Source organism: Pongo abelii, chromosome 23 (assembly GCF_028885655.2).
Source record: "Pongo abelii isolate AG06213 chromosome 23, NHGRI_mPonAbe1-v2.0_pri, whole genome shotgun sequence".
NCBI lineage: Eukaryota > Metazoa > Chordata > Mammalia > Primates > Hominidae > Pongo > Pongo abelii.
Genome location: NC_085929.1, coordinates 29,947,717 through 29,972,394, shown reverse-complemented (window position 1 = coordinate 29,972,394; position 24,678 = coordinate 29,947,717). Strand labels below are relative to the sequence as shown.

Sequence of the window (24,678 nt, the reverse complement as noted above, 5' to 3'; positions counted from 1 at the left end):
CGTATACGTGTATATACGTGTATACGTATACGTATATGTGTGATATACGTGTATACGTATATGTGTGATATACGTGTATACGTATATGTGTGTATATACGTGTATACGTATATGTGTGTATATACGTGTATACGTATATGTGTGTATATACGTGTATACGTATGTGTGTATATACGTGTATACGTATGTGTGTATATACGTGTATACGTATGTGTGTATATACGTGTATACGTATACGTATATGTGTGTATATACGTGTATACGCATATATGTATATGTGTGTATATACGTGTATACGCATATATGTATATGTGTGCATATACGTGTATACGCATATATGTATATGTGTGCATATACGTGTATACGCATATATGTATATGTGTGTATATACATATACGCGTATATGTATATGTGTGTATATACATATACGCGTATATGTATGTGTGTATATACATATACGCGTATATGTATATGTGCGTATATACATATACGCGTATATGTATATGTGCGTATATACATATACGCGTATATGTATATGTGCGTATATACATATACGCGTATATGTATATGTGCGTATATACATATACGCGTATATGTATATGTGCGTATATACATATACGCGTATATGTATATGTGTGCATATACATATATCTATATGTGTGTATATACATATACGTATATATATGTTGCTCGCCTATTTTTTTGTCTGTTCCCTATTTTTTTGTCTGTACCGGGAGTGCCAGGAGGACAGGGCTTTGTGTTTTCCTCACCACTGTCTGCCTCATGCAGAGCACAGTCCTTGGCACACGGTAAACACGCTGAGGAGAACCTTTGGGACTAGCGGACTCCGAGCATCATTCCGCTGGGCCCAGTGGGGCCTCTGAAAGGACCCGCCTTGCCAGGCTCCAGCCCAAGGCCTAACGCATGCGCACCGGCTGGCCGGCTACTTTTTTCTTGACCGGCCAAGTGGCACGGCGCCTGCGCGACCCAGTGGCCAGAGGGACGCGAGCTGGAGATGGGGGAAGGGGAGGGGGTGGAGGGGGGGTGGGGGACAGCGGCGCCTGCGCAGTGAAGGAATATAGGCGGGGCCTCCACGGCGCCTGCGCAGACGGCCACGGCGCCTGCGCAGACGGCCGCAGCCCTGCTGGGCGCGAAGGGGCTGGCCAAGGGCGGGGGCCGCGAGGGAGGCAGGGCGGGCCCGGCAAGCGGCGCTGCGGGGTTGGCTGCTTCCCTGAGGCTGGACTCAACGGGTCTCGGCTGAGCCACCGGGTGAGCTTACTGCCCAGCTCAAACCAGGAGATTGCGAGGGAGCGATGCGGTGCCGCGCGGTAAGAGCCACGGCCGGTTCCCACAGTGTTCGCTGGCGGGTTGGTTTATCGCCTCAGCGCCGCCCGCGCGCCGCGCCCGGGCATCCCCGCAGACCCCGGCAGGCCCGGCGCCTGCGCCATCCCTGCTCCTCGGCCCCTCCAGTGTGTCCCGCGCCTGCGCCTTTCCCTTCCCGCGCCGTCCTCGTTCTGGGCTTCGGGGCTCCTGGGACAACTCGCAGGCTTCGCCGCCGAGACCCACGGGCCTTCGTCCGTTGTTGTTGGGGTTCAGCTGGTTTTGGGATCCCGCTTGCGGCTTGTCTGTGTGCAGACAGGCCGGGTGCGACCCTCGTGCTTGCCTTTCCCGTGCTCCGGTAGAGGCTGGGGCTACCGCCCCATCGTCCGGGTCCCTTGCCTGGGGCGGGGACAGCGTTGTTCGGTGGCCCCGAGGGCGCAGCGCGGAGGAGCAGGGGCCACAGGCAGCGGACCCCGGGCCTGCTGCGGGTGCTGCTTCTGCTGTGGCCGGCGCCCGAGGCCGACGGAATGTCCTTTCTTCTTGAGACGTGGTTAATTGCATCAGGTTGGATGTGAATAATCCGGTACCTGTCTGAGGACGTTTTGCATTTCCAGGAATTTGGTAATTATATTACCTTAAGTAGTTAAGTCTAAGACATCATAGTCACAGCACATTGGGCAAGCTGCCCTGGAGATGACGAAAAGAAATCAGTTTCCAGTAGTTTTAGCCCATTTACAGAACACGCAAAAATTCTGTGATCATTCAAATGCAGGGAACCGTGATTTGTTGATGTCCTTGATCATTTGTCCGAAGTACCCGAAGGGCGAGGAAAAGATTCCCGTGAATACAGCCCAGGTGATTTCAGGGAACAGTGTTTTCTTTTGTCAAAAGAACCTCTTAAGCCATTGATAATATTTCCCAAGTTTATAACAGATACAAGCCTTTAAAAAATGACATTTGCTGTCACCCAGTAGGACACATCTTGAGATGAAATCAGAGCTGTAGGCTTTGTAGACAACAGCAGTCATTTCTGGTGGCTTCGGGGAGTGAAGGGGGACTGCAATTTTGCCAATGTGGGTGATACCAAAGGGACTATAGTAATTTTTTCTTCATAATTAAAAACCAGGCCAGGCGCGGTGCCTCGCCTGTAATCCCAGCACTTTGGGAGGCTGGGGCGGGCGGATCACCTGAAGTCAGGAGTTCAAGACCAGCCTGACCAACATGGCGACATCCTGTCTCTACTAAAAATACAAAAAGCGCGCTCCTGTAATCCCAGCTACTCAGGAGGGTGAGGCAGGAGAATCGCTTGAACCCAGGAGGCGGAGGTTGCAGTGAGCCGAGTTCGCGCCACTGTACTCCAGCCTGGGTGACAGAGCGAGACTCCATCTCAAAAAAAACAAAAACCAGACAACAAGGCCGAGCACCCTGGCTCACGCCTGTAATCTCAGTAATTTGGGAGGCCTAGGCGGGCGGATCACCTGAGGTCAGGAGTTCGATACCAGCCTGGCCAACATGGTGAAACCCGGTCTCTACAAAAAATATAAAAATTAGCCGGGCGTGGTGGCACACGCTTGTGATCCCAGCGGCTCGGGAGGCCGAGGCAGGAGAATTGCTTAGGAGGCGGAGGGTGCAGTGAACCGAGGTCTCGCCGCTGCACCGCACTCCAGCCTGGGTGACAGAGTGAGACTCTGTCTCAAAAATAAACAAACAAAAAAAGAGCTATTACAATATACATGTATGTTGTAAAATAACCAAACCAATATAGAAGGGTGTATAGTGAAAGGAGAAGTATTGTTGTGGGTAAAATTGTTTCTATGAATAAATGGCTGATCCAGTATTTTTTTCCTCCATAAAAACACCTTTTCCCCTTTGATTTAGTGTACACCACACAGAGTCGCTTAGCCGACTCAGTGACTTTTTTGATAGCTGGAGAATGCTTCATAAGGGTTGCAGGTGTGTAGGGGTTTTCTTGACATTTTCAGTAAGAAAGTGAATGTTGTGCCATAGGAAAGCTTTATCACTGGTGCACGTTGGTAGCCAACCAAATAACGTTGAGTGTCAAGTACAGTATCTAGTGAGTGGAGAATAACTGTAATAATTACAATTACAGTTGTAGTTAAAGTGAAGTTTGTATCAAAATTTCTGTTTCGAAGGTGAACTTTTAGGGGGTGTATCTACGGTGTTTCCTCCTCAGATGTGATTTCTCTGAAGCAGTGGTTCTCTATAATTGACTTGACACGCAGTGCATCTGATATTTCAAATGACTTAAGTGATAGTATCAAAATTACTATCATATACATATTTAAATCACATGACTAACCTGTGTGTGGTATTACACAAACTGCTCAGCTCAGTAAGGGAACAGAAATAAGAAAAAAAGGACAATATTGGGAGTCTTTTTTACAATTCAATTTATTCGATTGAAGGACTATCCTTTCTTTAAAAAAGTTCTGCTTTCTTGGTGTTAAAATAAAGCATCTCTTATGAAGTGATGGTGATAGTAAATGGTGATATATGGTAAACGTAAATAGTAAATTCAAGGGTAGTTATTGTGATTTGTAAAAATAAAGAGAACTGAGAATCTCGTTTTGCTGCTGTTGTTAGGGAGTTCAGGAAAAAGTTCCTGGGGCTTTTGCTGTTAAGAAGATTCAAATATAGAATATTTCTTAAGAGTAAATGTGAGTTTATTTTGAGGTCATTTGTCACAGTCTACTGAGAAATCCACTGAGAAAGCTGTTAAATTTGCGTGGCATTAAAGATGTTCCTATTCTGATCATTGTTAAATAGATCTTTTCCTATTAGATATAAAATGTCAGGAGATATTTTGTTTTGAGACAGAGTTTTGCTCTTGTTGCCCAGGCTGGAGTCTAATGGCATGATCTTGGCTCACTGTAACCTCCGCCTCCCAGGTTCAAGCGATTCTCCTGCCTCAGCCTCCCAGGTAGCTGGGATTACAGGCATGTGCCACCACCCCTGGCTGATTTTGTATTTTTAGTAGAGACAGGGTTTCTCCATGTTGGTCAGGCTGGTCTGGAACTCCAGACCTCAGGTGATCCGCCTGCCTTGGCCTCCCAAAGTGCTGGGATTACAGACACTAGCCACCTCACTGGGCCCCAGGAGATTTTTTTGTGTTGTGCCAACAAATAAGCCTAGGCAGGGAAATTCCTTCCGGTGGTTGGAATTGTTAGTACTGAATAGACTAGCTGTGAGGTAAAGAACCCCCATGGGGTTTTCTATCAGCTCAGAAATCATTGTGACCTCAGTCTTTTACTGTGAAATAACATGACCATTAAGAAAGTAGCCTTAAACAATGTATTTTGGGTATGTTGAGGGGGAGGGACAGTTATGATCTGTTCCAAAGTGAACATAACAGATGATCCCTGTCTGTGAAGCCTTTAAAATTTATAGTGCTCTTCTTCTGTTAATTTCAAGTAAGATTTAGAGTTATTGTGACATACTCTTAAAAATCCTGCAGTGTATCAAAAGGCACGTTTTTAAAGCATCTTGAAATGAAATTAATAATGTAATATCTACTTCTTCAGAATAGTAGTTTTTACATTCTGAAGACTGACTGACTGACTGCTCTCAGACACTTCTGAGTTCTCTATTTTCAAAGAATAATTTGGTAATTCCATAAAGGAAATCTGTAAATAAGAGAAGAGAGTGAATATCTTTTAACAGTGTTTTTCCTGATCTTTTCCAACATCTTCATTGTGGTTCTGTCCTTTATTTTTTGGTTAAATCCAGAGGTTTACTTCTGCCTGTATCTTTCCAAACTATTAATCTGTTCACAATCACTCTCCCATTTAAACCCTTCAACAGCCCCACTACCTTCCTAATAAGGTCTCCTTAGCTTGGTATCCAGAACACTTCAATACTGGGCTTTGACCCCTGTTCTCCTTCCCCCACCTCTGTTTAGGTGCTTCACTGAGCTGCACCAAACAGCTCTTGGCCCCTTAAAATCTCTGCAGTCTCCTTGTCTCCCTCTGCTGGAATATTCTTCTCTCACTTCATCTGATGATTGCCTTCAAAACTCAGCTCATTTTCTTATTTCCTTGCCCTTTTCATGTCCCTTGTTTTCCTCCAATTAAATTAATGTTCCAAACTCAAAAGAAAAACAACTCAGCTCAGGCATCACCTTGCCTGGAAGGCTTCCCTAGTCCTCCTGCCTCCTGCAGACTTGTCTGGCACCCTGTGCATTTGGGATTTGGCACACTATGTCTCATCTGCGGCCTCCATTGGATGATGAGACCGTAAGTGTGTGGCTTGACGGAAAGTTGTTGACTCTGCTGGGGTGCTGGTACAGTGCTGGGCACGGCAGTGTTACAGAGGAAGTAAGCCACTTAGTTTCTGCCCTTAGGAGCTTTTATTCTAGTTGCAATTGACCCTGCCAGCTGTGAGACACCTCCCAGTAGTGCATACCAACTTTCAAAGTCTGTTTAATTGTATCTTAGTGTCTGATTCCAATTTTATTTCTTGAAGGAGGGGAGTGTCTCTAATGTCTTATTTTGGCACCCAGAGACCAGGTAGGCATCATTTTTGTCCCAAATTGTGGAAAGAATGTACATTTGGCACAGATTACTTCCCTTTTTTCTCTTGTACACCTTTCACCTTTTTTGGTTTTTTTTTTTTTTTTTTGAGTTTGATGTATTTGGACAGTAAGGGTTTAAGAGATTAAGATTAAATTTCAACTTTGTCTATTGTGCATATAGCCGAAGGAAAACAAAAAGTTAAAGAGGAAAAATGCATTGCCTCTAAGAAGAAGACTCATTATTCAACTTTTTAAATTTTTAATTGTTTTCAGAGACTGGGTCTCACCCTATCACCCAGGCTGGAGAGGTGATCACAGCTCACTGTAGCCTTGAACTCCTGGGTTCAAGCATTCCTCTTGCCTTAGTCTTCTCACTAGCTGAGACTGCAGGCCCGCGCCAGCACACCTGGCTAATTTTACAAAAATTGTTTTGGAGAGATGTGATCTTGCCATCTTGCCTAGGCTGGTGTGGAACTCCTGGGTTCAAGCAAACCTCCCGCCTTGGCCACCCTAAGTATTGGGATTACAGGCGTGACCCATTGTGCCCAGCCTAAACTTTTTTTTTTTTTTTTTTAATGCTGAGCTGTGCACAGAAGAAAGTAAAGGTCTTGGTCAAGCCTAGGAAAGAAGTATGCAAAGAAACTGGTGGCAGGCTGGATGTGGGCATATTTCAGGGCTTTGGGACGTGAAGAGAAGATGATTGCTTGAGGCTGAGTTCGAGACCAGCCTGGGCAACATAACACGACCCTGTCTGTACAAATAAACATTTTACAATTAGCCAGGTGTATGTACCCTAGAACTTAAAGTATAATAAAAAAATAAAATAAAATTAGCCAGGTGTGGTGGTGTGCACCTGTAGTCTCAGTTACTTGAGAGGCTGAGGCAGGGGGATCTCCTGAGTCCAGGTGTTTGAGGCTGCAGTGAGCTAGGATCACACCACTGTTCTCCAGCCTGGGCTACAAAGAGAGACTCTGTCTCTAAAGAAAAACATACTGGTGGCATTGTCAAGATTTGTCAAGAAATTGCCATTATACTGGGCCCAGTGGTGCACACCTGTAGTGCCAGCTTTTCAGGAGGCTGAAGTGGGAGAATCTCTTGAGCCTAGGAGTTTGAGTTCAGCGTGGGCAGCATTGCAAGAGCCCAGTCTCAAAAATATTAGGTCAATAACGTTTATTTTAATTAAGAAAAAGAAATATCTGCTAAAATTTAAAGCTGTTCTATTCTTCCTCTCCTAGTGTTCTTGGGGAAGATCCTGACGAAGCCATTTTCCAGTGGCACCTCTTCCACCATGAGTTCCTGAGGCAGTCTGATGGGGCTACTTTATTCCAGAACAATCACAGTGAGACCTTTTCTCCCAATAAATGCCCCCTTTCTCTCTTTAATGCATTCTCTTGCTTACAAAACACTGGTGTCTCCTTATCATGGTTTGGTTCTACCCCACTGGGCCCAAGAATTCTTGCCCAGGAGCAACTGAATTTTCTTCTTGCTTGCTTTTTAAAACTTTGGTGGGGTAGAGCCAATTTTAAATCTTCTGATCCATCTTTTCATTGTTTTTCTCGCCCTTCTGCATTTTCTGCAAATTCCGTTGAATCACTGCAGTTACTTAGGTTTGCTTCGTCTCCCCCATTACAAACTACTTGCTGGATTTTTCAACCCTAGTTCCCTCCTTTTTATGATTTATGCTCGTTTCTTTGTACACTTCATCTTGCTCCATCTCCCAACTCATGGCCTCTGGCCCTGGATTATTGTTTTAGTCTTTTATTTTTTGTCGTCTTCTACCTCAACACTTATCTTCCTCTCCCAGTCTCATGTACCCTATCACCAAGGTTGTCATTAACCTTTCATATTATTCCTCATTATCCATGTATTCATTTGCAAATAAGCGTATATTAACAAAATCATAGGTTTATGGAGATATAATTCACATACCTTAAAATTCAGGCTTTTTGAAGTGTACCTTTCATGTGGTTTTTGGTATGTTCACAAAGTTATGCATTGATCACCACCATCTGATTCCATAACATGTTCAATACCTCAAAAAGAAGTCTGTACTCATTAGTAGTCATTTCACATTCACCACTCCCTCTGGCTCTGGGCAGTCACTGATCTTTGTGTCTCTATGGATTTGCCTAGTCTAGGTATTTTTATGTAAATGGAATCATACAACATGTGACCTTTTGTTTGACTTTTTTCATTTAGCAAAATGTTATCAAGGTCTATCCCTGTTGTAGCATGTATTAGCACTTCATTTCTTATATGGCTGAATGATAATTCATACTTTATTTGTCCATCAGTTGATGAACATTTGCGTTTTTGCCACTTTGGGCTATTATGAATAATGCTACTGTGAAGTGTGTACAAGTTCCTCTGCAAATTTTTGTGTGGACATATCCTTTCAGTTCTCTTAGGTGTATATCTGGGAGTTGAATTGCTGGGTCATGTAGTAGCTATGTTAAACATTTTGAGAAACTGCTAAAATGTTTTCCAGAGCTGTACCATTTTACATTCTGTGTATGAGGATTCCACGTTCTCCACTTCCTTACCAGTGTATGGATTTGGGGGTGTACTTTTTACAAAGTGGGATTAGGCTGGGCACAGTGGCTCACACCTGTAATCCCAACACTTTGGGAAGCTGAGGTGGGAGGATCACTTGAGCCCAGTAGTTTGAGACCAGCCTGGGCAACATAGGGAGACCCTGTCTCTACGAAAAATAATTTGAAATAAATTAGCTGGGCATTGTGGCACACACCTGTAGTCCCAGCTACATGGGAGGCTGAGGTGGAAGGATTCCCTGAGCCCAGAAGTTTGAGGTTGCAGTGAGCCATGATGGTAGCACTATACTGTAGCCTGGGTGTCAGAGGAAGACTCCGTTTCAGGGAAGAAAAAAAAAGTGGGATGATATATTTGACACTTTTCTTCTTGTTTTCTTAGTTTCATACTTCTGGAAATTCCATTAAATTAGCTGGTAACCCTCTAACTCATTGTGTTTCATGGCTTTATAGTAATATTGCATAATATAAATATACCATTCATTCGTCAAAGTTAGCAGATATTGACTGTTAGGTGCCAGGCACTGCTCTAAGCGTTAAACAAAAACACACAAAAACTTTTCATTCTTAGAGTTTATTTTCCAATGGAGGGGGTGGAGGGAGGTAAGAATTTAGGAAATAAATTAATTACATATATAGCATAGGGTTTTACCAGTGAGTGCAGCTTGAATCGTTGGCAGCTTTCTTAGTAGTATAAATACAGTACTAAAGATGAAATTACTCTAAATGGTGTTACTTAAATTACTGTAATAAGTATTACTGTTACTCACTTTGCAGGTGAAAGTGGAAACAGCATCATAAAATGAAAAATAGAAAACAGCTGGTTAATGTGGATCTGGAGTTTTTCTAGGACATAAACTGATGAGCTAGAAAAGTAAATGTGTCAGTCCTTGGTAGCAAAGTTTGTAGATTTCTAAATTTTATCCAAATCCTCTTAATCTAGTGATTAATAGACACTCTTCACAAAAGGATGAGGGAGGTATATGTGTATGTGTTGAAAGGTTCCGAAGGATGCAACTGAGAGTATTTTTGGGGGACATGGCAAAACTTCCAGGCCCATTCAAGAGTCTTGTTTTCTCCCTGAGCTTTTATGTATTTATTATATTGCCCTATTAATTATTGAGATTGTGCCTTACAGTAAAACCTGCTTTAAATTGTTGACGCTATAATTTAAAATAATCTGGGTCACCTAGAGTGGTTAAGCCTGGAAGAAAAGGATGTCCTTCTTGCCAGGGCAGATTGTATGTAGATATGCAACCTGGTTGCGCCTGTGCTAACCCCTGCTCTGTTGGGCCTAGAGGTAATGCAGTTAAACGTTTCTGTTCTGATTTAAAAAAAAAAAAAATGTGACTTTGTTTACCTTTTATTTTATTTTAATTTAGAGACAAGGTTTCACTATTTTGCACAGGCTGGTCTCGAATTCCTGGGCTCAAGTGGTCCCCTTGCCTCGGCCTCCCAAATGCTGGGATTACAGGCATGAGCCACTGCACCTGGCCTTAACTTTGAAATGAAGTTAGAAATGTACATTTTATTATTATTGTTATTATTATTATTTTAGAAATGGGTCTAGCTCTGTTGCCCAGGTTGGAGGGCAACAATGGTGCAATCACAGCTCACTGCAGCCTCGACATCTCCTGGGCTCAAGTGATTTTCCTGCCTCAGCATCCTGAGTAGTTAGGACTACAGGTACTCGTCACCACAGCTAATTTTTATTTCTGTAGAGACAGGGTCTCACTATGTTGCCCAAGCTGATCTCGCACTCCTGGGCTGGAGTGATTCTCCTGCCTCAGTCTCCTAAAGTGCTAGGATTATATGTGTAAGTCACTGTGCCCAGCCTAGAAATGCACATTTTAGACACACATTTACTCAACTTTCCTCTTGCCTGCCCAGGACTATCCAACTGTATTTTTGTGCCTCAGAGTCCTTTCAGATGTTCTGCTTTTACTGGGAACTCATAGGCAGTAAGATCAAATGCTGACCTTTGAGGCATCTACGCACTTCCAAAACCTGCTTCCTCTCTCATTTGCCACTTTATTTATTTATTTTTTGAGATGGAGTCTCACTCTGTTGCCCAGGCTGGAGTTCAGTGGCACGATCTCAGCTCACTGCAGCCTCCGCCTCCTAGGTTCAAGTGATTCACCTGCCTCAGCCTCCTGAGTAGCTGGGATCACAGGCAAGCGCTACCACACCCAGCTAATTTTTATATTTTTAGTAGAGATGGGGGTTTCACCATGTTGACCAGGCTGGTGTCGAACTCCTGACTTTGGCCTTCCAAAGTGCTGGGATTACAGGCCAGAGCCACCATGACCATCCTCATTTGCCACTTTAAATTTTAGCAGATGAAAAAATTAAGTATCCCCAAAAGCTCAGGGGTTCCTATTTGGGACTTCAGTTACAGAGATTCATTTTTTTGTTTCCAGGCTGGGTGCAGTGGCTCACACCTGTAATCCCAGCACTTTGGGAGGCCAAGGAGGGAGGATTGCTTGAGCCCAGGAGTTCAAGACCATCTCGGGCAACATAGTGAGACCTCATCTCTACTAAAAATAACAAATTTAGTCAGGCATGGTGGCACTCGCCTGTGATCCCAGCTGCTCAGGAGGCTGAGGTGGGAGTATCCCTTGAGTCTGGGAGATTGAGGCTGCAGTGAGTTGTGATTGCACCACTGTGCTCCAACTTGAGTGACAGAGTGAGACCTTGTTTCAAAACAAACAAACAAACAAACAAAAATATTTGTTTCCAAATGGCACGCAAGGAAGGTAGTAATCCCTGAGTGTTAAGCCAGCAGATTTTGCCACTTCATTTTGTGTGCTAACTCAACAAATCAGGACACCTGATGAGTTGAGGTGTTCAAGGTAAAGCTCTGCTATGCCCCCTCCTTCATAGGCTGTTTTGCTTGGGCCTCCCAGTGATGGAGGACTACCTCTTTGCTTGCTAGAGTCTCTATAGTTTTCTTTTCTTTTTTTTTTTTTCCGGAGACGGAGTCTCACTCTGTCACCCAGGCTGCGGCATGATCTTGGCTCAGTGCAACCTCCGCCTCCTGGGTTCAAGCGATTTTCATGCCTCAGCCTTCCAAGTAGCTGGGATTACAGGCATGTGCCACCATGCCTGGCTAATTTTTTGTATTTTCAGTAGAGACGGGGTTTCACCATGTTGGTCAGGCTGGTCTTGCACTTCTGACCTCAAGTGATCTGCCCACCTCAGCCTCCCAAAGTGCTGGGATTACAGGCGTGAGCCACCATGCCCAGGTGAACGGAATAGTTTTCCATTCACCACAGTTTGTGACAGTCTCTACATTGTGAAGTGACAAGTTCTCCTCTCTTTTCCTTCTGCCCCTCATCACCTTTTTCTTCCTGATTTCTTTTTCGAAGTTTGCTGTCTTGAATTGGTGTTTAAAGGATGACATAGCAGACAACGGGACTGACACATGAACTCTTATGCGTTACTGAGGAATTTCTCAGTGCTCTATCTGCATCATCTGCTCGCTCTCTCCTTCCTAGGTGCTAGCCTGCCAACCTGCTTTGAGAAATTGGAAATGAATCGGGGTGGGGGGTAATCAGCCTCCCCTTGTACATGTAGGGACCGCATCTCCAATGCCTTGCTTTACATAATAACGAATGGTGTTTTGCTTACCTACTTTCACACAAACTGCTGATATGGTTAAGATTTGGGAAAGGGGAAGAAGGGAATTTTGGGTTTTGAGGAGTAGCTGGGGCTTGAACAAAGAAGAGGTAGTAATGAACATTCCTGGGGTGAGGCAATTAGTTAGCTGAGGGGGAAGAAGGCATATAATAAATTAGGGATTGACAGACTGTCTGTAAAGGGCCAGACAGTACATGTTTTAGTCATTGAAGACCGTAAGGTCTCTGTTGCAACTAATCAACTCCATCATTGTAGTGCAAAAGTAACCACAGATGCTACAGATGTGAATGAATGTGACTATGTTTCAATAACATTTTCTTCTCTTTTTTTGAGACAGTGTCACTCTGTTATTGAGGCTGGAGGGCAGCAGTATGATCACAGCTTATTGCAGCCCTGACTTCCTAGGCTCAAGTGATCCTTCCACCTCAGCCTTCCAAGTAGCTGGGACTACAGGCACACACCACCACGCCCCACTAATTTTTGTATTTTTTGTAGAGGCGGGGTTTCACCATGTTGGCCAGGCTGGTCTTGAACCCCTGAACTTCTGGGCTCACGCTGTGCACCCTACTCGGCCACCGAAAGTGTTGGGATTACAGGCATGAGCAGTGTCCAGCCCAAAACAGTCTTTTGATTTTTTTTTCCCCCAACCATTTAAAAGTGCAAAACATTCTTAGTTTTTGGGCCGAAAAAAGACAAGTGATGGGTCATATTTGGCCCCGGATTGTGGTTTGTTGACCCCTGTCATAGAAGAACAGGAAGCAGAGAGGACTGGTTGTAGGGCCTGGGAAACCAAGCCAGGGAGTTAGACTTAAAGTAGTATGAAAGAGGAAACCATTTTTGTAATGTAATGAAAATTTTAAAGGAAGGATGTTTTGTATTTATATGTGTTCCTGGAAGCATCTGAGTTTTTATTCACAACACATTTTCACTATGGAAAATTTCAAACATTTACAAAGTAGAGAGAAAAATGTAATGAAATACCAAGTGATGTATGTATCACCTACCTTCAACAATTATCAGTCGTAGGTCCTTTGCATTTCTGTGTTTTAGAATCAACTTGTCACATTCTACAAAAAAGCTCCTGGAATTTCTTTTGGGATTGTTTTGAGTCTGTAGATAATTTCAGGGGAAGAATTGACTTCTTAATAAAATTGAGTCTCCTAACCCATGACCATGGTATACTTTGCAATTTATTTAGTTTTTCTTTAATTTTTCTCAACAATATTTTGTAGTTTTCAGTGTACAAATCTTTCCAGTTTTTTGAAGGGATGTGGTCAGATTTACTCCTATTTCATATATTTTGATACTGTGAATTTCAACTTCCCATTATTCATTGCTAATATATAAAAATAATACTTGGTTTTTGTATATTAATCTTGTATCCTGAGACCTTAATGTAATTCATTTTCAAAGCTTTTTTGTGGATTCCATTGGCTATTCTTTCAATATTGTCTGTGAATAAAGACAGTTATACTTTTTTCTTCCCACTCTGAATGCCTTTTATTTATTTTTGCTTCCTTTATTGCACTGGCTAGAACTTCTAAGTACATAATGAATAGAAGTGTAACTGCCCAATGGGTTCACCTTGCCCATTTCCTAGACAGAGCCGAATCATCAAGATGGGAATTGCGATAGAGAAAGAGTAATTCAGGCAGAGCCTGCTGGGTGGGAGACTGGAGTTTTATTATTACTCAAATCAGTCTCCCTGAGCATTTGAGGAGCAGAGTTTTTAAGGACAGCTTGGCAGGTGGGGGGAAGCCAATGGGCCAGGAGTGCTGATTGGTCAGGGATGAAATCAAAGGGAGTTGAAGCTTTCTTCTTGAGCTGAGTCAGTTCCTGGGTGGGGGCCACAAGATCAGATGAGCCAGTTAATCGATCTGGATGGTGCCAGCTGATCCATCAAGTGCAGGGTCTGCAAAATTTCTCAAGCACTGATCTTAAGAGCAGTTTAGGGAGGGTCAGAATCTTTAGCCTTCAGCTGCATGACTCCTAAACCATAATTTCTAATCTTGTGGCTAATGTGAGTACTACGAAGGCAGTCTGGTGCCCAGGCAAGAAGGAGGTCTGCTTTGGGAAAGGGCTGTTACCGTCTTTGTTTTAAACTATCAACTATAAACTAAGTTTCTCCCGAAGTTAGTTCAGTCTACACCCAGGAATGAGCAAGGACAACTTGGAGGTTAGAAGCAAGATGGAGTCGGTTAAGTTAGATCTCTCACTGTCTCAGTCATAATTTTGCAAAGGCAGTTTCAATCATGGTAAAAGTGGATTTCCTTGTCTCATTTTTGATCTTATGGGGAAAATATTCAGTCTTAGATCATTCAGCATGATATTAGCTACAGATATTTCATATATGCTGTTTATCAGGTTTAGTAGGTTATCCTCTGTGTGGAGTTTTGCATTTTTTTAAATAAGGAATGAATGTTGGGTTTTGTTTAGTGTTTTTCTGTGTGTATTGAGAAGATCATATGGCTTTTCTGTTTTAGTTTACAATGTGGTGAGTTACATTGAGTTTTCAATTTTTTTTTTTTTTTTTTAAGACGGGGTCACACCCTGTCACCCAGGCTGGAGTGCAGTGGCATAATCCTGGCTTACTGCAACCTCTGCCTCCTGGGTTCAAGCAATTCTCCTGCCTTAGCCTCCCAAATAGCTGTGATTACAGGTGTGCACCACCATGCCTGGCTAATTTTTGTATTTTTAGTAGAGGCGGGGTTTCAGCATGTTGGCCAGGCTGGTCTCAAACTACTGACCTCAGGTGATCCACCCACCTCAGCCTCCCAAAGTGCTGGGATTACAGGCATGAGTCACTGTGCCTGGCCGATTTTTTTTTTTTTTTTTTTTTTTTTTGAGATGGAGTCTTGTACTGCCGCCCAGGCTGGAGTGCAGTAGTTCTACCTCGGCTCACTGCAAGCTCCTCCTCCTGGGTTCATGCCATTCTCCTGCCTCAGCGTCCAGAGTAGCTGGGACTACTGGCACTGGCCACCATGCCCGGCTAATTTTTTGTCTTTTTAGTAGATGTGGGGTTTCACTGTGTTAGCCAGGATGGTCTCGATCTCCTGACCTGGTGATCCGCCCACCTCGGTCTCCCAAAGTGCTGGGATTAGAGGAGTGAGCCACCACGCCCAGCCTGCCTGGCCGATTTTTGAATGTTAAACTAACTTTGCATTTGTGGGATAAACCCTACTTGGTTATGATATATTATCCTTTTTTTCTAGATTGTTAGACTCAGTTTGCTAAAATTTTGTTTGTAATTTTTACATTTATTTTCACAAGAGATATGGGTCTGTAGTTTTCTTTTTTTGTAATGTCTGTCAGATTTTGGTATCAAAGTAATGCTGGCTTCATAGAATAAGTTGGGAAATATTCTTCTCAGTTTTCTGGAAGAGTTTGTAAAGAATTTGTTTTATTTCTTCTTTAGTGGAATTCCTGAGTGAATCCATCTACGCCTGGGGTTTTCATTGTAGGAAAGTTTTTAACTACAAATCCAATTTCTTCAATAAATATAGAGGTATTCAAGTTATTTATCACTGTTTGAGCTTCGATAGTTTGTCTTTCAATAAATTCACTTATTTTATGATAGTTTGTCTTTCAAGAAATTCATTTATTTTATCCAAGTTGTTGAATTTACTGGCATAAAGTGGTTCCTGATAGTCTCTTATTTTCCTCTGATAGCTGTAGAATCTGTAGTGTTGTTACCCTTTCCATTCTTAATGCTGGTAATTTGTGTCCTCTCTTTTTTATGAGTGTGGCTAGAGGTTTATCAGTTTTCTTGATCTTCTCAACCCATTTTTTGTTTCATTGATCTCTGTTTTACGTTTTCTGTTTCACTGATTTTTACTTAGATGTTTATTCTTTTCTTCTCCATACTTTGTGTTTCATTGCTCTTCTTTTCCTTGTTTCTTAAAGTAGGAGCTGATTTGAGTCTTCTTCTTTTCCAATATAGGTATTTAGTGTTATAAATTTCCCTTTACTGCTTTAAGGGTAGCCCACAAATTTTGATATGTTATGTTTTCATTTTAAGTTCAAAACACATTGATTTCCCTTTTGGTTTCTTCTTTAGTTCATAGATTTAGAAGTATGTGAGTTCGTGAGTATTTTGGAATTTTCCAGAGATATTGCATTATTTTGTAATTTCATTAATAGAGAATCTTTTATTTATTTATTTATTTTTTGAGACAGAGTCTTGCTCTGTCACCCAGGCTGGAGTGCAGTGGCGTGATCTCGGCTCACTGCAAGCTCTGCCTTCTGGGTTCATGCCATTCTCCTGCCTCAGCCTCCCGAGTAGCTGGGACTACAGGCACCCACTACCATATCCGGCTAATTTTTTTTGTATTTTTAGTAGAGACGGGATTTCACCGCATTAGCCAGGATGGTCTCAATCTGACCTCGTGATCCGCCAGCCTTGGCCTCTGAAAGTGCTGGGATTACGTGCGTGAACCACAACACCCAGCTGAGAATCTTTTAAAAAAAAACACCACCACAATACTATTATCCGATCTTTAAAAAGCAACAGTTCAGAAAGAAGGAGGACAATTTGAAAGAATACAGAAAGGATCAGAGAGATCTGTGTCAGTCAAGAAAGCCTGATAAAAGGCCAGTGGAGTGACTCATGCAGAGTAGAGGGAGTGGATGAGAAGAGAAGGGGAGAGACACATAGTCACCAGGGACAATCAAAGGAAAAGTAAGTGTAAGTTTGTAGTTGATTGAATGAGGAAGATGGAGGAAGGTAAAAGAAAGCTGTGTTGAATTAAACTCTAGAGTGATCAAAGCTGTGGTGGTTAGGATTGGAAGAGGGTGGCACACACTTAGATTGGAGTGACAAAGTTTGTAGCGGTCCAGAAGAACCTCTGAAGTTTCTCTGCTTAAGTCGGAGTGGAAGCAGCCCTGGGGGATTGTAGTGGAAAGGGAGAGCTATATGTCTACTAGTACTATGATGAGATAGAAGAAAGTAAGTTTAGAATAAAGGGAAATTTGTCCTTCTGGTTGTAGTGGGAAGGAAAGGAGATGGATGCCTACTGTAATTCTGTGGGCTAAGCATTTTCCTTGTTAGTTTCCACACATCGTTTGATGTGGTTCTTATAGCATCCTATGTGTTAGCTGTTTCTACTTAAAGATGAAAGACTGAAGTTTGGAGATGAATAATATGCCCAGAGCCAGATAACTAATAAGTGGTGGAGTTGTTAGCATTTGAACACATATTCTACCCAACCACAGTCTGAGTTCTTTCCACTTGGTATGTAAATTCATGAATACAAGCCAGCAAATGTACCAGGCTGCTCGTATTCAAAGAGCTGCCTTCTGTGTATCACGTGGTCTATGTTAAGTGTTATGACCTAAAACAATACCACTGTTTTTTTGTTTTGTTTTGTTCTGTTTTGTTTTGTTTTGTTTTGTTTTTTTGAGACGGAGTCTTGCTCTGTCGCCCAGGCTGGAGTGCAGTGTCACGGTCTCAGCTCACTGCAACTTCCGCTTCCTGGGTTCAAGCGATTCTCCTGCCTCAGCCTCTCAAGTAGCTGGGATTACAGGCACCCGCCACCACGCCTGGCTAATTTTTGTATTTTTAGTAGAGACGGGGTTTCACTATGTTGGCCAGGCTAATCTCAAACTCCTGACCTCATGATCCGCCCACCTCAGCCTCCCAAAGTTCTGGGATTACAGGCGTGAGCTACCGCGCCTGGCACGCTGTTCTTTTTTAAAAAGAAAATCTTGATTTTGTGTTTTGAAGTCCTTAGAAGGGATTGTTTATTTAAACTAAAATAATCAAGTTACTCATTTATTCAGTAAATCAGATTCGACAGGCAACATTCTCAGAGGCATGTATATGTGTATAGGGCTTTGGTGATTTTTTGGTGATGTTTGTAACCTAGAATATAGTTTCAAAGGCTTAGATTTAAGACTTCCATCTGATAAAGTGGGGGTAAGCTGCATTGAAATCTGCATGGTAGTCTGTTCTTGACACCTGCCGTTAGTAGTAACCTTTTACTGAAAGTCAAAGTTTGCTTATGTCATACAATATTGTTCTGAAAGTTTACTTTTTAAAAATGAGAATGAAATATTGGGAAGAAACATCATAGTTATTTTACATGTTCTGTTTTTTTAGTACCTGATTGGTTATGTTATATTGACATTCTCGCCTGTAATTACACTTTATTGCTTGAACTTGCAATACATTGCTCCTGAGATAAAGACATAGGTGAAGCTTATCCTAGGTTGGTAACAGCAAAATTAGTGTATTAATAATTGAGTCATATGGTGTGTTTCGGCATTTTAACAAGGAAGTATGGACCATGACATTTTGAATTTGAAAGGAAGTACTTTTTACTGCTTTCCTCTTTTTCTGTCTTATATCTTTGTCCTACCACTAAGAAGTGAGTAAAGTTCTAGACTCAGTTATAGGATATCTTAATAACAGGCCATGAACTGTGTCACTGATTAACTGACCTATCTAGTAAGAGTTAGGATTTACTTCTGACGTTCATGTACTGTTTGCAGTAATTCAGGCTATTCACATCATAGCTTTGCTTTTGTCTGTTTTTCAAGTAAGAGGCTGAGGCAGAAGAATCATTTGAACCCTGCAAGCAGAGGTTACAGTGAGCTGAGATCGTGCCACTGCACTCCAGCCTGGGCTAAAGAGTGAGACTCTGCCTCCAAAAAAATGAAAATTAAAAATAAGTAAATGTGAATTTCAGATAAATAGTGATGACTTTTTTGGTATAAGTATACCCTAAATGTTGTCTGGATAAAAGACACTTAGGTGAGTGCTGTGGCCAGAAAGGTAAGAGGGATGGGGGCCAACCAACTAGAGACAAGGGAAGGTATCACTAAGGACACGGCGGTGGAGCTGAGTCCTGAAGTGACACACGAGCAGTTATTTCTCAGGGAAGAAAGTGGTAAGGGGTTTTCAGGGGTAGGAACAGTAGGAGCCAAAGTGTGGGTATGTGAAAGTGTATGACTACGTGTGCACGTAGAATGGAAATGAGATGGAGGGATGGGTTGCAGCCTGGATTTGAAGAAGCAGGTATCGGCACTGGGGTATTTGGCCTGGGACAGTGAGGCATTATTTTACAGGACAGTGGCCTGGTGGGATGTGTGCTTTAGAGTGTGGACACACAGCTGTGGCACAGAAGGATTGCTGGCAGGGGAGGGCGGCAGGAGGCTGCCAGAGTTGTCCAGCTGGACTTCTTCCCTGACACAGACAGGTTGGCATAGGATTGGTGTGGTAGTGGGGATGGGAAGGAGGGAATGCCACGAGGTCAGGAACTTCCTCCAGCCGCCAAGAGGCGTCTTGACCGTTTAAAAATGTCTCTGAAGATTTAGCACACCAAGGCCCTCTATAGTCCCAGGGTATAGGCCACCCTTGAGATTAGAAAGAAACCCCTGGGAGCTGTGGTGGGATGGGTGTGGCTTTTGGACGTACCCCTATTCAGACTCCTGCTCTACCATTTGCTTTGGGATCACCTTTTATAGTGGATCTGATATTATAATACCCACTTCTTATGATGAAAAGGAGCTGAATGAGTGTGGAATCCCTAGGACCCCACTGGAATATAATGGGCCCTCGGGGTTTAGTTTCTTTCCTTCTTGCCAGTGAGGTTTGAGAGGGACTGGAGAACAGTGGATTTCGACCATCCATTTGGGGTTGTCAGACTGTGCCAGGCCAGCTGGAGACTACAAAAAGGAGGTACAGGTAAGCAATGAGGCCCTGTGGTTCATTCTCAGATTTCATTCCGGGAGATCAGAGAGAGCCCTTCCTGGAACTGTATCCTTTCCTGGGGAATATGGGTGGAAATCCAAGGGCCCTGTGCATAGATTTTCCCTTCTCTTTCAGCTCTACCAGCTGCCAGAACTGTGGCTTTCTTAGCAGATTGTCTATACACATGAGACCTTATTTATGGGATGGTTTACAGAAAGACAAACCCTTCCTTCCAAGTTTAACCAGTCCCCTTATACCAAGGTTTCCCAACCTTGGCTGTATTGATATTTTAGGCTGTATAATTCTTTGTGGGGGGCTGTCCAGTGTGTTGTAGGGAGTTTACTAGGATTCCTGGCCTCTTACACACTCACTGTCTGTAGCACCTTGCCTCCCACCCAGTTGTGACAACGAATAATGTGTACAGGCAGTGCCAAATATCCCCTAGGGTACAAAATTTTCCCCTACCCCTCATTAGGTACCACTGCTTTATACTCACTAGACACAGGGAAAAAGAACTTGTTAGCATTTTTTATTAATTTCTTTTTAACCTAACCAGCGAAATGCTTGTTGAAAAAAAGACTTAGTTTTTACTACACTGAATTTGAATTCTATTTTAACTTATTTAGTTTAGAAAGACTTCTCAAATCCAAAATTTTAAGCTTTTTTTTTTTTTTTTTTTTTTTGGGGGGGACATAGCCTTGCTCTGTCGCCCAGGCTGGAGTGCAATGGCGTGATCTCGGCTCACTGCAACTTCTGCCTCCGGGGTTCAAGCGATTCTCCTGCCTCAGCTTCCTCAGTAGCTGGAATTACAGGTGTCTGCCACCACACTCGGCTAATTTTTGTATTTTTAGTAGAGATGGGTTTTCACCATGTTGGTCAGGCTGGTCTTGAACTCCTGACCTTGTGATCCGCCTGCCTTGGCCTCCCAAAGTGCTGGGATTACAGGCATGAGCCACTGCTCCCGGCGAATTATAAGCTTTTTAGAAAGGATTTTTTACATTGTTATACTTGAACCATTAATGAAGTGCAAAATGAAATGTTTCATTTAGTATTTCACATCAGAGGTTGTTACAAATGTACAAATAGATTGATGTTTTGAATTAAAACTATGGCTGACAGTTAATTTTATCGATACCAAATTGTGCAAGTTTAAACTGCCTGCCAAGAGTCTGAGCATAAAGCTGTGGTTTGAAAGGATCCTGAATAAACGTTTTCTTTTTGTAAATATTCAGAAACTTTGGCTAAGGAGGTAGTGGCCAGAGGAGACGCAAAATTTGTTGCATTCTGGCAGTTTGAACTGTGGGAACCAATGTGTTTTGGACTAAATCTGGAAAAATCACTTATGTACTGTTGCCAGACATTCTTTTAGGCTGTCCTTTTCCAGGCTTGTCACTTGTCTGGAATGTTAAGTGTTGTCAGTAGTTTAACGTCTTTTCCAGCAGCTTGCATTAAAGTGAGAGAAGATCTCCAGAAATGGATCTGAAGAGATCTTGGCATAAGATTAGGACTTTTATTTCGTTATTTTTCAAAAAGTAGAAAGAAGGAGAAGACTTATGTGGTTCTAAGTTTAAAAAATCCAGGAAGCTTCTAATCGTTTCTAATTATTTTCTTGTGTTAAGCCTCATAGAATAATATAAATCATAAGTTAGTGTGAGTAAGCTTTTCATTGGCCAAAACAAGTGGGAATACAGTTGTGCTGTTTAGTGGCCGTTTGAATTGGTATTACTGATAACTACCTCCTTTTTTTTTTAGCATCCTATGTGTAGTTGTGGTTGGTGTAGCATCCTATATGTAGTTGTGCTTGCTTTTCTCTCTAACCAAAGTTTGTTTTTCCTTTCCGTCCACGTGGGGTAATTATGAGAATCAGTGCCCTAGTATTTGTGCAGTGTGGGCTTTCCACATTGTCTGGCTGGTGCTTTCCAGGCAGCTTACTTTCATAGTTAAATGACAATGGCAACATCAACAAAGTGTCTCTGCCTCCTCATTACCCCCTGGCTCTCTCCCCTTCGCACATTTTTGAGAAGTTCTTTATCCTTTTCTTTCCTACTCAGCTTTTTATTCCACTCCACTGCAGCATGACTTGGCCTCCATCCCTCCACTGGGGCTTCATTGGCCCTGCTCACCATCACCTCCTTATCTTGATTAAAGTGGCCACTCAGGCATGACTGAGCAGTCTTTCTCCTGTGGATTCACCTTGAGACTTCCTTAACTTGTTGGACAGGCAGAAAGGAGGGAATTGTGAGAAGAACTGGATTAAAGCAGAAAGGAGCTGCATTTTTCTTCCGTGGCCATGAGGGTGTTTAAGAGGGAGTGCCTACCTGGAGTGGGGAGAGGACATAGAGTACAGTTTCTTTCGTCTTGGAGTTGGAGGTAGAAACAGGGGAGGTAGATCTGGATGCCATCTTTCCTCATAAGTCATAATCAATATCATTGATTCCTGGAAATGGGAAACTACCCTGTTAAATGTACTACATGTTAACAATTTTAGGCATAGTATAAAATCTGTCTTTAAAAATTAAGAAAGTACTGTCTTATAAAAACAAGCATTTAAAAGTTGTGCCTCCTCAGTCAGTAAGCATTGAAGTTTTTTGAGCAGTACTGGACGTCTGTCTGGATTCAGACTGAGCAGAGAATCAAATATCTGAAGGCATCTTACCCCTGCTTCTCTCTCCCTCCTGTCTGTTTCATGCACCTTGAATATATGCCGACTTGCACATGTGCAGTTTTTTGACATAACAAGGCTCAGACTTTCCTTGACTTTTTCAGTGGAGTCTCACTCCAAGTCTTTAAAATGTGTACATAAAATGCACCTTTCTGAATGTGTGTCATAATTCACCATAAGAAAGGTTATGTATATGTGGAAGAATATAGGATCAATCCATTACATTATGATTTATTTGATTTAAACACTTCTTACTGGGTTTCTTTTGAAAGTTTTGATTGGCTTTTGGTAAGACACATGTTTTTATCAAATCGATTGTTGATTTTGCTTCATTTAGCAACATTCACTTTCTGACTCTGAAGTGGCCCTTTCCCTGAGTTACAGTTTCCCTTGACTGTGTGATTCTTTCTTCTCAGTGTTTTAAGTCTGTTCTTAATTTACAATTTTAATATGATCTCTACATTTTGAAAATGAAGTTTGTGAAATAAGAGAGATAAATATATTTAGATTGCTGAGGTTAAAAACCCTTTTTGGATTTTCAGTGGGTATTGATAGGCATAGAAAGTCATAATTAATAAGCAGTTCCTCTGAAATTGTTTGATTCCATGTTCTAAAAGTACAGATTATGAAATGAAATTTTCGAACTTCTGAAAGCTACTAATCCACTCTCCTTTATAAACAAGGCTCACAGAGTGTGGGTGACTTGCACAAGGTCACATAGATGGTGCCAGACCTGGGACCGCAATCCAGGTCTCTTGATTATTGTTCCAGTGGACTCCATACTATATATTTTCATAATATGTAATTTTCAGTGGGAAAAACCCAGAAGCTAATGTTGTTTGTTGGCATCTATGGGCCATGGTATATAATCTAATATAAGTAGTAGGTAAAAACAATCTTTAGTCGTTCCTTATAAAGGGTTTCTTTTACAAAGTGTCTTTCGAATTGCTGCTTTTATTTTAATAAGGCAGTATTCATACATGGGGCATGCAGTATATTCTTCTGTAAATTATGATAGCTCATGTTATCTGGTCTTTACTGTGGGCTGCCAACCTGCTAACCACTTTAGGTTCATTATTTCATTGAATCCTCTCAACATCCTTATAAGGAAGGTACATAGTATTACCAGCCCCCTTTTACAATGAAGAAACAGATTTCAGAGAGGTTAACTTACCCAAGGATACAGAAGGATACAGATTTGATCATACATGGTTGGGCAGTCTCCTGGATAGTAGTGTTTTCTTTTTGTTGTTGTTTTTGAATAAGCACAGAGAATTATTAATTAAATAGGAAATTTAAATGGTTTTAAATAGCAGTACATTTTGGAAACATTGAGGGGAAAAGATTCTAATGGAGGTGAACAGGAGGAACTGAAAGAAGAAAGTAGTGACAGCAATCAAGATCCTGGTGTGACTACAGAATGGAGAGATTGGGGACTGCCCCTGTAGTTGCCAAGAAGGGTTCCTGTCCCACCCTGTGCCAGGGCTGAAGGTGCTTCTCAGCCAGGGAATGGCCTTGGAGCTCCCTTGTGGTTTCCAGGACAATTTATGTTGTCCTCTAATCAGGGTGGATCCTTCTGGATGCAGTATGACAGTAAGATAAATTTATAATGTCCTTTTGGCATATTTCTGAAACTTGATTGGTGTGTTTTTCATGGGTGGATGGTTGGTGAGGGTGGGGTTTCTGAACCACTGAAATAAGTTGCCGTCCCTGACCTTGGACTGTTATACCATTTTTCCTTTGACCTTTGATCTGTGATGAAATAACTTCTGGAAGTGGGATATCAGGAGTTACGTTCTTGTTGGTTTACACATGTTATTTTTTAAAAGAACTCTATAAACTAGATTTTATCAGTTTTTTATAGGAGAAGAAACAGATTTGCAGATACATAAAATGATTAAGTGATTTGTTCAGAGTCACCCAACTTGGATGGCAGAACTGGAGCTTGAACCCAGGTCTCTTGACCTTTAAGTTCAGTTCTCTACTCACTGTATGGGAGACCTGGAAGGAGATTCTTTTGGTGTGTCACATAGCCTTACCATTGCTTTGTCCTATGTAACATCATCAGTTATGTGAATTATCTGACAATCCAAGAGTCAGAAGGTGTTGTAGAGGTGCCTTAGAATCCAACTTCCTTTTTATTGTAGATGAGAATACTGGGTGGCCAAGTGACTTAGATTGAAGACAGCACTTGTTAGAAGGAAGACTAATGGGTTTTGAGTGAAAGTCAGAATTAAAAGTATCCTAAAGGCTGGAACCTTGGGTGTTGATTTACCAAATATGAATT

At 42.2% G+C, this 24,678-nt stretch overlaps 1 protein-coding gene across 11 annotated transcripts in view; it reads left to right on the top strand.

Annotated features, from left to right (window-relative positions):
- Nucleotides 1-1,131: 1,131 nt before the first annotated feature.
- Nucleotides 1,132-24,678, top strand: part of SPECC1L (sperm antigen with calponin homology and coiled-coil domains 1 like) — a 147,037-nt gene continuing 123,490 nt past the window's right edge. For 4 of the 11 annotated variants that reach the window (XR_010139438.1, XR_010139437.1, XM_063722784.1 and 1 more), the window contains exons 1-2: nucleotides 1,278-1,941; nucleotides 7,087-7,190. The gene's annotated coding sequence lies outside the window, so the exon portion shown is untranslated. Of the gene's footprint in view, nucleotides 1,942-7,086; nucleotides 7,191-10,820; nucleotides 10,921-24,678 lie in introns of those variants that run through there. The other 7 variants (XM_054543139.2, XM_054543143.2, XM_063722786.1 and 4 more) reach the window with 7 other exon arrangements.